We start from the raw sequence: 12,996 nt of genomic DNA, 5'->3' as shown, positions 1-12,996 counted from the left end.
AAGGCTGGAGATGACAGAGTGCTTGGAACTGGTGGGAGGCTTGCTGGAACTTTAATTTTTGGGGATTTTTTTTTTTATACCGGGGATTGAACTCAGGGGCACTCTACCACGGAGCCTCATCTCTAGCATCCCCAGCTCTATTTTGTATTTTACTTTATTTAGAGACAGGGTCTCACTGAGTTGCTTAGCACCTTGTCATTGCTGAAGCTGGCTTTGAACCCATGATTCTCCTGTCTCAGCCTCCTGTGCCACCGAGCTCAGCCCTGCTTCTCGGTTTTTTGAAGGGGGGTGTTGGGGCAAGGAATGAGGCCCTCAGAAGCTTCATCAGCTTTGTTTCTTGTCCTTGACTAATAAGGCTGTGTGCTGGCCCGCACTGGACTCAGGTGAGACCATGCTTTCCTCTAGCTGTCTACCTGTCATCTCCATGAAGCTCCTGCTTTTTCTTCCAAACCCATGCAGACCGTAGGATGCTGGCCAACAGAGAAGTCCACCCAGGTCTTGGTGGAGTTCTTGAAGGATATCAGGTTCTGGGGTATGAAGCATGATTCTGTGTCTGGAGTTCCAAACTGATGGCAATTGGAGAGGCCCTTGCAAGAGATGGCAAAAGAGGAAGCAGCACCACTCTGGAATCTCACGTGACCCTGTTTCCCCTGGATTTCAGCATCACTTGCTGGAGGACCACAAGCTATTCAAGGCCTGTGGCATACTACAGTTGGCAAGTAATTCAAGCACATGGCTCAACTGGGCCTGCTTCCCACACGGTGGTGGTCAACATCACCCATGGTTGTTTCCTGAGGCCACTAATCATGGACCTGTTCACCTATATTTGCACGAGCACCATGCTCTTCTCAATGTGCTCCAATAGCCAAATCACAATCTTTTTGTACTTGAAGACCCCAGAAGAAGACTTGGCTGTGTGATTGCTGACACCTGTATCACTTTCTATTGCAGTTCTGATTTCCTACTAACCATGTCCCAACCCTCCACTGATGTGACCCTTCCCAGGGCACCCTCATCATTGCAATGAAAGGACTAGACCTGGTCACTTTTGCACACATGGTGGTGTGATTGCCCAGCCTTGGACTTCACAGCCTCCTCCAGAGCAGGCACCAGGGCTGGCTTCTTCCTGTCCATCACATTCTCACTCAGTCCTAGTTGACCATGTCACATTGCCCTGGCTCAGTGTCAGCACCAAGCCTGATTCTGTGCTGCAGGACTGTGAAAGACGAGTTTGAAGAAGAAAGCCTGTGGGAGCATTTCTAGTTAGGAGGGACTCCCAGTGGGAGAGGAGGCTCTGCAGTGGGAGTGGGAGCCAGGAACATGGCAGGAGGCAGCAACCTGTATTGCCTAATTACAAGAGCTCTTCATAGTCTTGGTTTGGGGCATGGCATTTTCTTGGGGTGGCCAACTCTTAGCTATATACTTTGGTGGTATCTCCCTGTCCTTGGTGCAGGTCAGCTACAATAAATGCCACACTCATCATGAGAAACTAATGTGACTCCATTTTTTTTTTTTAAAGAGAGAGAGAGAGAGAATTTTAATATTTTATTTCTTAGTTTTTGGCAGACACAACATCTTTGTTTGTATGTGGTGCTGAGGATCGAACCCGGGCCGCACACATGCCAGACGGGCGCGCTACCACTTGAGCCACATCCCCAGCCCTGTGACTCCATTTTTGAGAAATCAGCATCAGAGCAAAGTCTGTCCAAGGAAGGGGGCGTGACCCTTGTCCTTGGAAAAACCTACAGAGCTCTCTTAAGCACTACCCACCCTGCTGAGTTGTTTGTCTGTAAATAACAGGAGAGATCTGTGGCGCCAGGTGTCCCTGACTCAGTTAGGCTAGGTGAGGACCCATAGCAACACCCCTAGCAACCACCAATCAGCATGAGACAGGGAAAAAATACCTGGAATGCCAGGTGACCCCCCCCCCCAGGAATTTATGGTGGTTGATAACATGTTGGGAAACCATGTAGTTTAGCGCGTACACCCCTCGTGGACTAAACCAATCAGTTCAAAGGAATCCCCCTCTTGTACTAACCAATCACCCCTACCCAACTTGTTCCCGCCACTGAATGTGCTAATCAGCGGGTGGACCAATGGTATAGAATAGAGGACACAGAAACCAATCCACAAAATTACAATTATCTTATATTCGATAAAGGGGCTAAAAGCATGCAATGGAGGAAGGATAGCATCTTCAACAAATGGTGCTTGGAAAACTGGAAATCCATATGCAACAAAATGAAACTGAATCCCTTTCTCTCGCCATGCCCAAAAGTTAACTCAAAATGGATCAAGGAGCTTGATATTAAATCAGAGACTGTGCGTCTGATAGAAGAAAAAGTTGGCTCCGATCTACATATTGTGGGGTCGGGCTCCAAATTCCTTAATAGGACACCCATAGCACAAGAGTTAAAAACGAGAATCAACAAATGGGACTTACTCAAACTAAAAAGTTTTTTCTCAGCAAGAGAAATAATAAGAGAGGTAAATAGGGAGACTACATCTTAGGAACAAATCTTTACTCCTCACACTTCAGACAGAGCCCTAATATCCAGAGTATACAAAGAACTCAAAAAATTAAACAATAAGAAAACAAATAACCCAATCAACAAATGGGCCAAAGACCTGAACAGACACTTCTCAGAGGAAGACATACAATCAATCAACAAGTACATGAAAAAATGCTCACCATCTCTAGCAGTCAGAGAAATGCAAATCAAAACCACACTAAGATACCATCTCACTCCAGTAAGATTGGCAGCCATTATGAAGTCAAACAACAACAAGTGCTGGCGAGGATGTGGGGAAAAGGGTACTCTTGTACATTGCTGGTGGGACTGCAAATTGGTGCAGTCAATATGGAAAGCAGTATGGAGATTCCTGGGAAAGCTGGGAATGGAACCACCATTTGACCCAGCTATTGCCCTTCTCAGACTATTCCCTGAAGACCTTAAAAGAGCGTACTACAGGGATACTGCCACATCGATGTTCATAGCAGCACAATTCACAATAGCTAGACTGTGGAACCAACCCCGATGCCCCTCAATAGATGAATGGATAAAAAAAATGTGGCATTTATACACAATGGAGTACTACGCAGCACTAAGAAATGACAAAATCATTGAATTTGCAGGGAAATGGATGGCATTAGAGCAGATTATGCTAAGTGAAGCTAGCCAATCCCTAAAAAACAAATGCCAAATGTCTTCTTTGATATAATGAGAGCAACTAAGAACAGAGCAGGGAGGAAGAACAGGAGGAAAAGATTAACATTAAACAGAGTCATGAGGTTGGAGGGAAAGGGAGAGAAAAGGGAAATTGCATGGAAATGTAAGGAGACCCTCATTGTTATACAAAATTACATATAAGAGGTTGTGAGGGGAATGGGAAAAAAATAAGGAGAGAAATGAATTACAGTAGATGGGGTAGAGAGAGAAGATGGGAGGGGAGGGGAGGGGGGATAGTAGAGGATAGGAAAGGTAGCAGAATACAACAGTTACTATTATGGCAATATGTAAAAATGTGGATGTGTAACCGATGTGATTCTGCAATCTTTGTAATGTTTTGAATAACCAATAAAAAAGAGTTATTGTTTGACTTTCCCACGATATGGAATGAATTGCTGTGTGATGTTGTGACACATAGAGTATCCCCCAAAACCTATAAAATCTCACTGAACAAAGGACCGGGACTCACTCCCTGGGACCGCTGCATCGGGAACGGTTGTGAGTCCAGGCTCGAGCTTGCAATAGACTCTTGTGTGATTGCATCAGATTCGACTCTTGGACGTTTATTGGGGTCCCACGAATCTGGCATAACAACCAAAAGGCTGCAAACAGATCCAATCCCAACACTGAAATAGAGAGGGCATTTATAAGCTCTTTAAAGGGTATTTTAAGCCCTCAGAATTTAAAAATTCTACAACTACTGAGCTTCCTAACTTCCCTCCTGTACCCATGCCCAGGTTGGGAAGAGTTAGTAGTTCTGTTTGAATGATAATTAAACAGAACACCTTCACAAGTTCTGTTTGATTCTTGACTCTGGAACACTTGCATTGTTTTATACTATCTGGAGACAAATTAGTAGTACACACACACACACACACACACACACACACAGACATACACACATATGTATATAATCTTTAGAGGTCAAATGTTTTCCTAAACACGCTGATTTTTTTTCTTTTTCAGACTATATTTTTTAGAGCTGTTTTATGTTTATAGCAAAATTGAGTGGAAATTACAGAAACTTTCTGTGTACCCCTACCCCCATACATGCATAGCCTCCTCCACCATTAACATTCTGCATCAGAGTGGTGCATTACTTGTGGTTGATGCACCTGCACTGACCACACAAAGCTCATAGTTCACACTAGAGTTTGCTGTTGGTGTTGTGCATTCTGTGGGTTTTGACTGAAGTATAATGACATATATCCACCATTGTAGTATCATACTAATTAGTTTCATTGCCCTAAAAATCTTATTCTGCCTCCTCATCCCACCTGTGTTTGTCAGCTTTTCATTGCTGTGACCAAAATACCTCATAAGAATAATCCGGAAGAGGAAAAGTTTGTCCTGGTTCATAGTTTGAGAGGTTTAGTCCATGGTGGGCCAACTCCATTGCTCTGGGCCCAAGGTGAGGCAGAACATCATGGCAGAAGGGCAGGATGGAGGAGCACTTCTCCTTTCATGTTGGCCAGGAAGTCGTGGCAGTGGGGACTGCATGGAGGATGCACCCATCCTGGGGACATCCCCATTGACCCACCTCCTCTAGCAAACGGATCCAATCCCAACACTGAAATAGAGAGGGCATTTATAAGCTCTTTAAAGGGTATTTATAGTCACCATTCAGTTAGTTCATTCAAACCAGCATGTACTGCTTAGGCTTCAGCCCTCATAATCTAATCGTAGCTCTGAATGTTCCTGCATTAACATAGGAGTTTCAGGGGGATACCTCATATCTAAATCATAACATCACCCAACACTGTCCCCTGGCAAACACCGGATCTTTTAACTATGTCCATTGTTTTGCCTTTTCTAGAGTTTTGCCTTTTCTAGAGTTTCCAGTTGATTGCCTTCTTTCCAAGTGACCTTCATTTAAGGTTTCCCTATGACTCTTCATGGTTTTATAGCTCCCTTTTCTTTTTCCTTTTTGGTGCTGGAAATTGAAGCCAGGTCTCACACATGCTAGGCAAGTGCTCTACCCCTGATCTATACCCTGGCCCAATACCACATTTCTTTTTAGCTTGAGTTATATTATATTATCTGGATGCCTCACAGTTCCTTCACCTACTAAAGAACATCTTTCCAGGTGCTATGTCTGTAATCCCAGTTACTTGGGAGGCTGAAGCAGGCGCATCACAAGTTCAAGGTCAGCCTGAGCAACATAGCAAGACCCTGTCTCAAAATAAAATAGAAGGGGCTGGGAACGCGGCTCAGTGTAGAGCATTTGTCTAGCCTGCGCGAGCCCTGGGTTCCATCACTAGGACTGAAAAACAAAAATCTTGATTGCATCTAAGTTTTGTCAATTATGAGTAAACCTGCTATAAACCATAAATCTCCTTTTCATGAGTTTCATGGTCACAAAGAAGATGGAAAGACTGCTCACACCTGCATAAAAAAACATCACAAACTTTCTTACCTCCCACTTGTTCTTCTAGAATCCCATTTGTCTTTCCTAGAGAAATCCATCTGTTCTCCCAGAGACCTTTTGCATTTCCTTCCTTCTCCCTACTTAACTAAGTAAAGTAGGTAAGTAAATATCCAAATTCCCACCACTCCTTCGAGTTACTCATCATTGAGCACCCCATGTTTAGGTGTGTTGTGAATGTGAAATCAGTTGAAATGTCTTTATCTTTCCTTGGTCTATGTATTGTCTGTCAGTCAATTGCCAGGCTCCTAAGTACTGAACCTGTCCTCAGGAAGCTTGTATTCTACCAACAACAAGGTTGATCTTCTCATGCGATACCTCAGGCTTGTAGGTGGTGAAGTCAGACTTCGAGCTTGCCAGTGTTGACTGCCCAGTGCACTGAAATTTTGCTGGGTGCAGTGGGTCACTTCTGTAGTTCTAGCTATTCAGGAGGCTGGGGCAGGAGGGTTGCTTGAGGCCAGCCGTTCAGGGACAGCATGGGTGACAGAGCAAGACTCCACTTAAAACATTACAAAAGATGAACACACTGAAATTCAGGGAGAGACAAAATAAGCTTCTTAGGGAGTTTTGAGTGCAGCCCAGTTACCAGTGTGGAGAACTGTGTAGATCAGAGATTCTCCCTAGAGATAATCAACACTGAAATGGAAGCCATTGTCTTCTGTATGTAACACTATATTTACATTAAGTGTTCTCTAAAGTTTGTTTTATTATAGCAATGGGAATGGCCATCTCTACCCATCTCCTCCATCCAATTAGAATTAGGGAAAAAAGACCCTGAAAAATTAAACACTGTATCACACAAGGGAGATATTTGCAAAATCCTTACGTATTGTTAAGTGGCCTAATAGCATGAACAGGACTAAAAAAGAACATGTGAAACAGAAGGATGGTGACTGTGATCATCAATGACAAGGAGGGAAAGAAAAATGAAAGACAGGGGCAGTTGCTGTTCATTGGAAAGAAGGTGCTAGACACAGCTCCAACCCTCAGGGCAGGTGTTGACCGGGTGTCAATCATTCTATGGATTGGCCTATGGTGTAGGAAAATATTTGCCTCTATTAAAAGATAAATTTAGGCATATTAAAATTTTAAAGAGCCAGGAGTGACAGCATATACCTGTAATTCAGAAGCAGAAGCAGAGTCTTGTGAGTTCAAAGCAAGCCTCAGCAATTTAGTGAGGCCCTAAGTAACTTTGGGAGACCCTGTCTCTAATAAAAAAAAAAAGGCTGGGGATGTGGCTTAGTTTTCAAGCTCCCCTGGGTTCAATACCTGGTACCAAAAAAAAAAAAAAAAAAAAAAAATTAAGAGTTCATTTGAGCAGATAGCAATTCATAAATTGGGCAATGTCAAACCTCTATGGTACAGGGGCTCTACTGGAGGATTACAAGAGTTAAGAGTTTGAAAGGGAGAATGCAGAAGCAAGGTGCCATGGTTTTGGATATGATTTGAGTTTGTCCCCCAGAGGTCCTGTGCAGGAAGCTTGGTCTCTAAATGGAGATAATATTAACATCTCTCACAAAACTTTTGTAGGAAAAGTGTAACTGCACCTGGCACAAGTTACACTTCCTATTTGACCCAGAGAATTTCATTAATTTTAGAGAAGAGAGAACCAATACAGAAAAAGACAGAAACCAGGAAGCCAGATGGTCAAGAATTAAATGCTTAAAAAAGAGACAAAATAACCATAAAATTAAAAGTAGATGAGCAGCAGTTGGAAAGGACAGAAAGTTTAAAGGTTTTTCTAAGTAGGTAATTTAGCCATATTGAATTATAATTAAATATTCCATATTAAATATGGAATGGAATAAGGCTGATGAATGACACTTTGGAATAGGTCTAATAAAAAGATCTTAGTCTAGGATAATGATTAAAATCTCACTTTCACTGATATATTCATTATTGGCTCAGTGAAATCCTAAAAGGGTCACTTTCATTTCCAAATATGCTGACCTGGAGCGTGCTCCAGGTAATTCAAGACTCAGCTGAGAAAGTTCAATGATGAGAAGTTTAAAAAAAAAAAAAAAAAATCTAGCGATTAACTGTCAAAAAGTTTCTGAAAATCTTCTGGACAGAAAAAATCCAGTTATATTAGATGAAAATGCAACACTATCAAGAAGACATAAAGGACTCTTGATGCTATAACTGAATGTTTGTGTCCTATCAAAATTCACATGTTGAGGCCTAATTCTCAATGTGATACCACAGCAGTGCCCCCTTATCCATGGTTTCATTTTGTGCAGTAGTCAACCATAGTCTGAAAGTCTTTTTTTTTTTTGATACTGGGAATTGAAGCCAGGGGTGCTTAACCACTGAGACCCATCCTCGCTCTTTTCATTTTTTATTTTGAGACAGGGTTTTGCTAAATTACTTAGGGCCTCGCTAAATTGCAGAGGCTGGATTTGAATTTGTGATCCTCAGCCTCCTACGCCACTGGGATTACAGGCGTGAGCCACTGTGCCTGGCTCATGGTCTGAAAATCTTAAGTGAAAAATGCCCCAAATAAGCAATTTATGTTTCAAACTGCAGGTTGTTCCGAGTAGCATGATGAAATCTGTCTCCATCCAATCTGCCTTTGTTCAGTGTACGCATGCTGTGTGCTCTCTGCCACCTGGCCACCAAGGAGCCATCTTATATTGCAGTGTTTGTGTATAGGGTTTGGTACTGACTTCAGTTTCAAGCATTGGGGATCTTGGAATGTATCTTTGAGGATAAGGGCAATTACTATATTGGGGGAGCTCTTGGGGGGTTATTAGGTCATGAAGGCAGAGTCCTCAAGAATGGAATCAGGGCTGGCAGCACAGCCTCTCCTGTAAAAAAAAAAAAAAAAAAAAAATGGGCTGGGGATGTGGCTCAAGTGGTAGCTCGCCTGGCATGCGTGTTGCCCGGGTTCGATCCTCAGCACCACATATAAACAAAGATATTGTGTCCGCCGAAAACTAAAAAATAAATATTAAAAAAAAAAAAAGGAATGGAGTAAGTGTCCTTATAAAAGAGGCCCTGGAGAGAGCTCCCTGTCCCTTCTGCCACATAAGGACATGGCAAGAAGAGGTCCATCTATGAACCAGAAAGCAGGCCTCACCAGATGTTGAATCTGCTAGCATCTGATCTTGGATTTCTGAACCTCCAGAACTGTGAGAAATGAATTTCTGTTGTTTATTTTCATTCATTTATTTATTTATTTATTTATTTATTTATTTATTTAGCAGTGCTGGGGATTGAACCCAGGGCCTTGTACCTGCGAGACAAGCACTCTACAAACTGAGCTATATCCCCAGCCCTTCTGTGGTTTATAAGTCACCCAGTCTATGGTGTCCTATTGTGGCATCCTGAGCAGACTACAGCACTTGATACAGTCATATCATAGATGGCATAGGTAGTATATCATATTTAGAAATACAGCTAAAGTCTTGATTACTATTAGAAATGAATCCATTTTTGTTGTGGTGGTGGTTTTAAAAGAATGAAAAGCAGGTAAGTGGTTTATGGACCCTGTATAAAACACAAGAACACTGAGGAATGGGATCATCCTCATGGGGCCAAACGTAAGTTGTCCTTGAGGAAATATCCCCTGTGGCTCTGGCTAGACAAATGGCATCTCCTGGGCCCCTGTCTAGTTCTTTCACAGCATGTTCCACCTTATACAGATATTATTGATTTATGTGTTGTCTCCCAAGGCAGAATGTGAAATCAAGGTTAGAGGCTGTGTCCTATGCGTATTCCATTTCCCAGGACCTAACACTGTGCTTGATACACAGTGGAGACCTCCAGAAAGAAAGGTGATTTCAAGTGAGTAATAGTGACAGAGGTCAGTTAGAGGAGGTCTTAGGCTTCTTTTGAATCTGTAACCAACCTCATTATTATTATTTTTTAATATTTATTTTTAGTTTTAGGTGGACACAATGTCTTTATTTTATTTTTATGTGGTACTGAGAATCCAACCCAATGCCTCACGCATGCTAGGCCAGTGCGCCACCACTTGAGCCACAACCCCAGCCCACCCACCTCATTATTTTTCTAAAATTAGAACCATTTATATAAGAAAGAAATTTCTATCAATTATGTTTATGTTTTTCTTTCAGCTCTTCAACGAGGAAGTGTTTCTGATGTAGGAAACCTAAGAAACATGAGGTATTCTAATATCTGTGAAGCATAAAAATGCAGGCAATAAAAGATTTATGCTATTTCTTTTACATTCTAGCTGGGGCATTTACATAATGAGCAGATTGGGCCCCTGAACTTGGGACAGAAAAATAACTGAGTCTGTTAGTCTATAACTATTTATTGAAGACCTACTATGTGTTGTTCTAAGTCCTAGGGACACATAAGGACAGATAAGATCCTTGATCTTAATGAACTTACATTCCAGGAACAACAACAATGATAACAAAAAAGAGTAAAATTTCTTATAACTTGAACTGTGAAAAGAAAAATGAAATGGCAAGTGGCTTCAAGAAGAGGCTGCTTTACTGGCGGGACTGGGACTGGGAAGGTTTCTTAGGATTAAGGTTTGGCTGAGACTCAAGCAAGAAGGAAGCAGCCAAGTGGTTTGTGAGAAGAGCTTTCCTAGAAGAAAGTATACTGATTTCAAATCCCCTGAGAATTTTGTGTGTGTGTGTGTGTGTGTGTGTGTGTGTGTGCGCGCGCGCGCGTACACACGCGCGCACAAGGAATTGAAACCAGGAGCACTTAACCACTGAGCCACATCCCTGGCCATTTTTATCTTTTTATTTTGAGTCAGGGTCTCAATAAATTGCTTAGGGCTTCGCTAAATTGCTGGGGCTGGCTTTAATCCTTCTGCTTCAGCCTTCAGAGCTTCTGGGATTATAGGCGAGCACCACTACACCCAGCTCACCCCTGGGAATATGAGGGATAGAAGGAAGCCATTGTGGCTGGAGCATGCAGGATGAGCGGAAGAGCTGTGGGTGATGATTGGAAGGAGAAGGCAGAGTCAAGCATAGATAGTGCTCAGGGTTTGAATGTTCCCTAACATAAATGGAAGCTATTGGAGGGATAATGATTTGTCTTAATCTATTTTCTATTGCTTAAATGAAATACACAAGAGTAGGTAATTTCTGAAGGGAAGAAGTTTATTTATTTAGCTCATGGTTCTGGAAGCTGGAAGTCCAAGACTGGTCAGCTAAACCTGGCCAGAACATCATGTTTTGTCATAATATTGTGTAAAAGCAAAAGGGCAATTGAACACATGCAGAAGAGACAAAATATGAGGGGTGGCCTAAATCTATAACAACCTTTCTTGAAATAAATAATAAACTCAGTCCCAAGAATGGCATGAATTCCTCTTTTTCCTTTTGCTTAGAGACAGGGGTCTCGCTGATGTTGCCCAGGCTGACTTGAATGAAGCAATCCTTCTGCCTCAACCTCCCACGTAGCTGAGGCTACAGATTTAGCCCACTGTTCCTGGTTCACATTAATCCCTCTTAACAAGCTAATCACTCCTTAAAGACCTTCTGACAGCACCTTGATGGCAATCAACTTTCAACATGAATGGCTGGGGACATATTCAAAACACAGTATGATGTGATTAAGTAAATGTTTTAAAAACATCACTCGAGATGCCATCTGGAGATAGAGGCTGTCAGGAGGGCAAGAAAGGAGTGGGAAGAGAGGATGCCAGGAGAGCATGTTCCCTGAAACCTAGAGAAGGAAAGGTTTGCAGAGGAGGATGCAGTCAGCCTTGCCAAATGCTGGTGAGATGTCTAATAAGACAAGACAGAGAAGGGACCTTTGGCTTCGGGGATACAGGTCACTGGTGACCTCAGTAAGAGCTATTTAGCAGAGGGATGGTGAGGAAAGCCATGAGAGTAGAGAATGGAGAGGAAGTAGGAGCGAAGATGGGAGCAAACCTTCAACGATTGACTCTTTGATTGAATGGAGTCCAGTTTCAGGCCTCTACTGAACTCAAGACTCATTGGTAGAACTTAAACATTCTTCTAACCATATTTTAGAAGATGGCCATGTTACGATATTATCCTATTCTGAAATGGCCTGCAACTTGATTCATGATCGCCACAGTGAACCCCTTGACTGAGAAAGAAGGAATTGCACCCAGCCACACTGCCTTCTTCAGCACATACCAAGACAGAGAAGAAAAGATCAAGTGTTGAGAGTAAAATGGGAAACAACATACTAGGAGAGATGGCTCTGCTCTTGACATCTTACCAGAGCTCAGGGTACGTTTGGAGTGTGCCAGGGGTGGCTGGACCCTGATGCTGGTGCCAGTGGAGCAACCTCAATGATGTAGAGTGAAACCCTCCTCTACGGAGAAGAAAGAAGATAAAACTCTTTTGACCACCAATATTTGAAAGAGATCTGCCATCCTCGAGAATCTATCCTTCCTGATAATGTGAGGATAATGGTTTTAGATCTGGAAACCAAAGACACTCCCAGATGTGGCTGTGAATTTCACTGGGTAGGCTGGTGTGGGGTGCTGTAGGGATAAAGAGGGTGTTGTGAAGAAGGCAGGCAAGGCTGCTCAGGGGAGTCCATGTAGGCTCATGTCCCGGGCAAGCAACCCATGTCACAGGCACATGTTTTAAACAAGGTGTGCTTCTGCATTTGGAACAATCAGGAGAACCGTGAGTTATAGAGGGAAACATTTAATAAGACACAAAAATATATTAAGCTTATCCAGGCTTACACGTGTGCTGCTGTGGACAGCAAGGCTAGGGGACATTGTTGAGGGGGTTTGGTCAGCTAAGCTAAAATGACCTTCCTCTGGAACAGTCAGTGGGAAGGCATGATCTGGCCAGAGCTGAGACAGCCAGCTGACTCCCTGGATATCTCTGAGGTCTAACACAGGAGGAGCTATTCACAGGAAAGGTTTTGAAGAGATGAGTTAACAAGAACACTGAGATGGGGTGAGGAGTAATGATTGCTGATTTAAAAGAAAGTATGCAAAATTGTTAGAATAAAGGCCAGAATATAATCACTTGAAGAGGATTTTCCACTGCTTCTTCCAGTATTCCTCCACTGTCAGACACAGAGAGTTCCCAGTCCTCAGGGATGCGGCGTGGAACCATTGGAAGAGTGGATGCCATAGGAAGATAAGCAGGACACCTGGGACCTGTACTCTGATTTCAGTCCTGTGAAATTTCATGCACATGAGAAAGAATAGTAAGGGACATTGAGCAATGAAAATCTTTTTGTTAGGACTATGTGTCCTCTTTAAAGGTTTAGGTTAATTTTATTATTTAATTAAATGTTCAGTACAGTTTTTAGGCAACTGCTTCAATAATGGTTTTGGCAACAGATGACACTATGGGATGCTGGGCAAGGCAGCCTGGGCTCGTCTCTGTTGCCCTTGTCCATTTCTCCAATCCA

At 42.7% G+C, this 12,996-nt stretch overlaps 1 pseudogene; it reads right to left on the bottom strand.

Moving 5' to 3' along the window:
* Positions 1–416: 416 nt before the first annotated feature.
* Positions 417–12,695, bottom strand: LOC143401947 (regulator of chromosome condensation pseudogene; annotated as a pseudogene).
* Between the last annotated feature and the right edge of the window lie 301 nt (positions 12,696–12,996).

The sequence above is a fragment of the Callospermophilus lateralis genome, chromosome 6 (genome assembly GCF_048772815.1).
Source record: "Callospermophilus lateralis isolate mCalLat2 chromosome 6, mCalLat2.hap1, whole genome shotgun sequence".
Taxonomy (NCBI): domain Eukaryota; kingdom Metazoa; phylum Chordata; class Mammalia; order Rodentia; family Sciuridae; genus Callospermophilus; species Callospermophilus lateralis.
The sequence above is the reverse complement of the archived record's forward strand: the minus strand, read 5'-3'. Positions and strand labels throughout refer to the sequence as shown.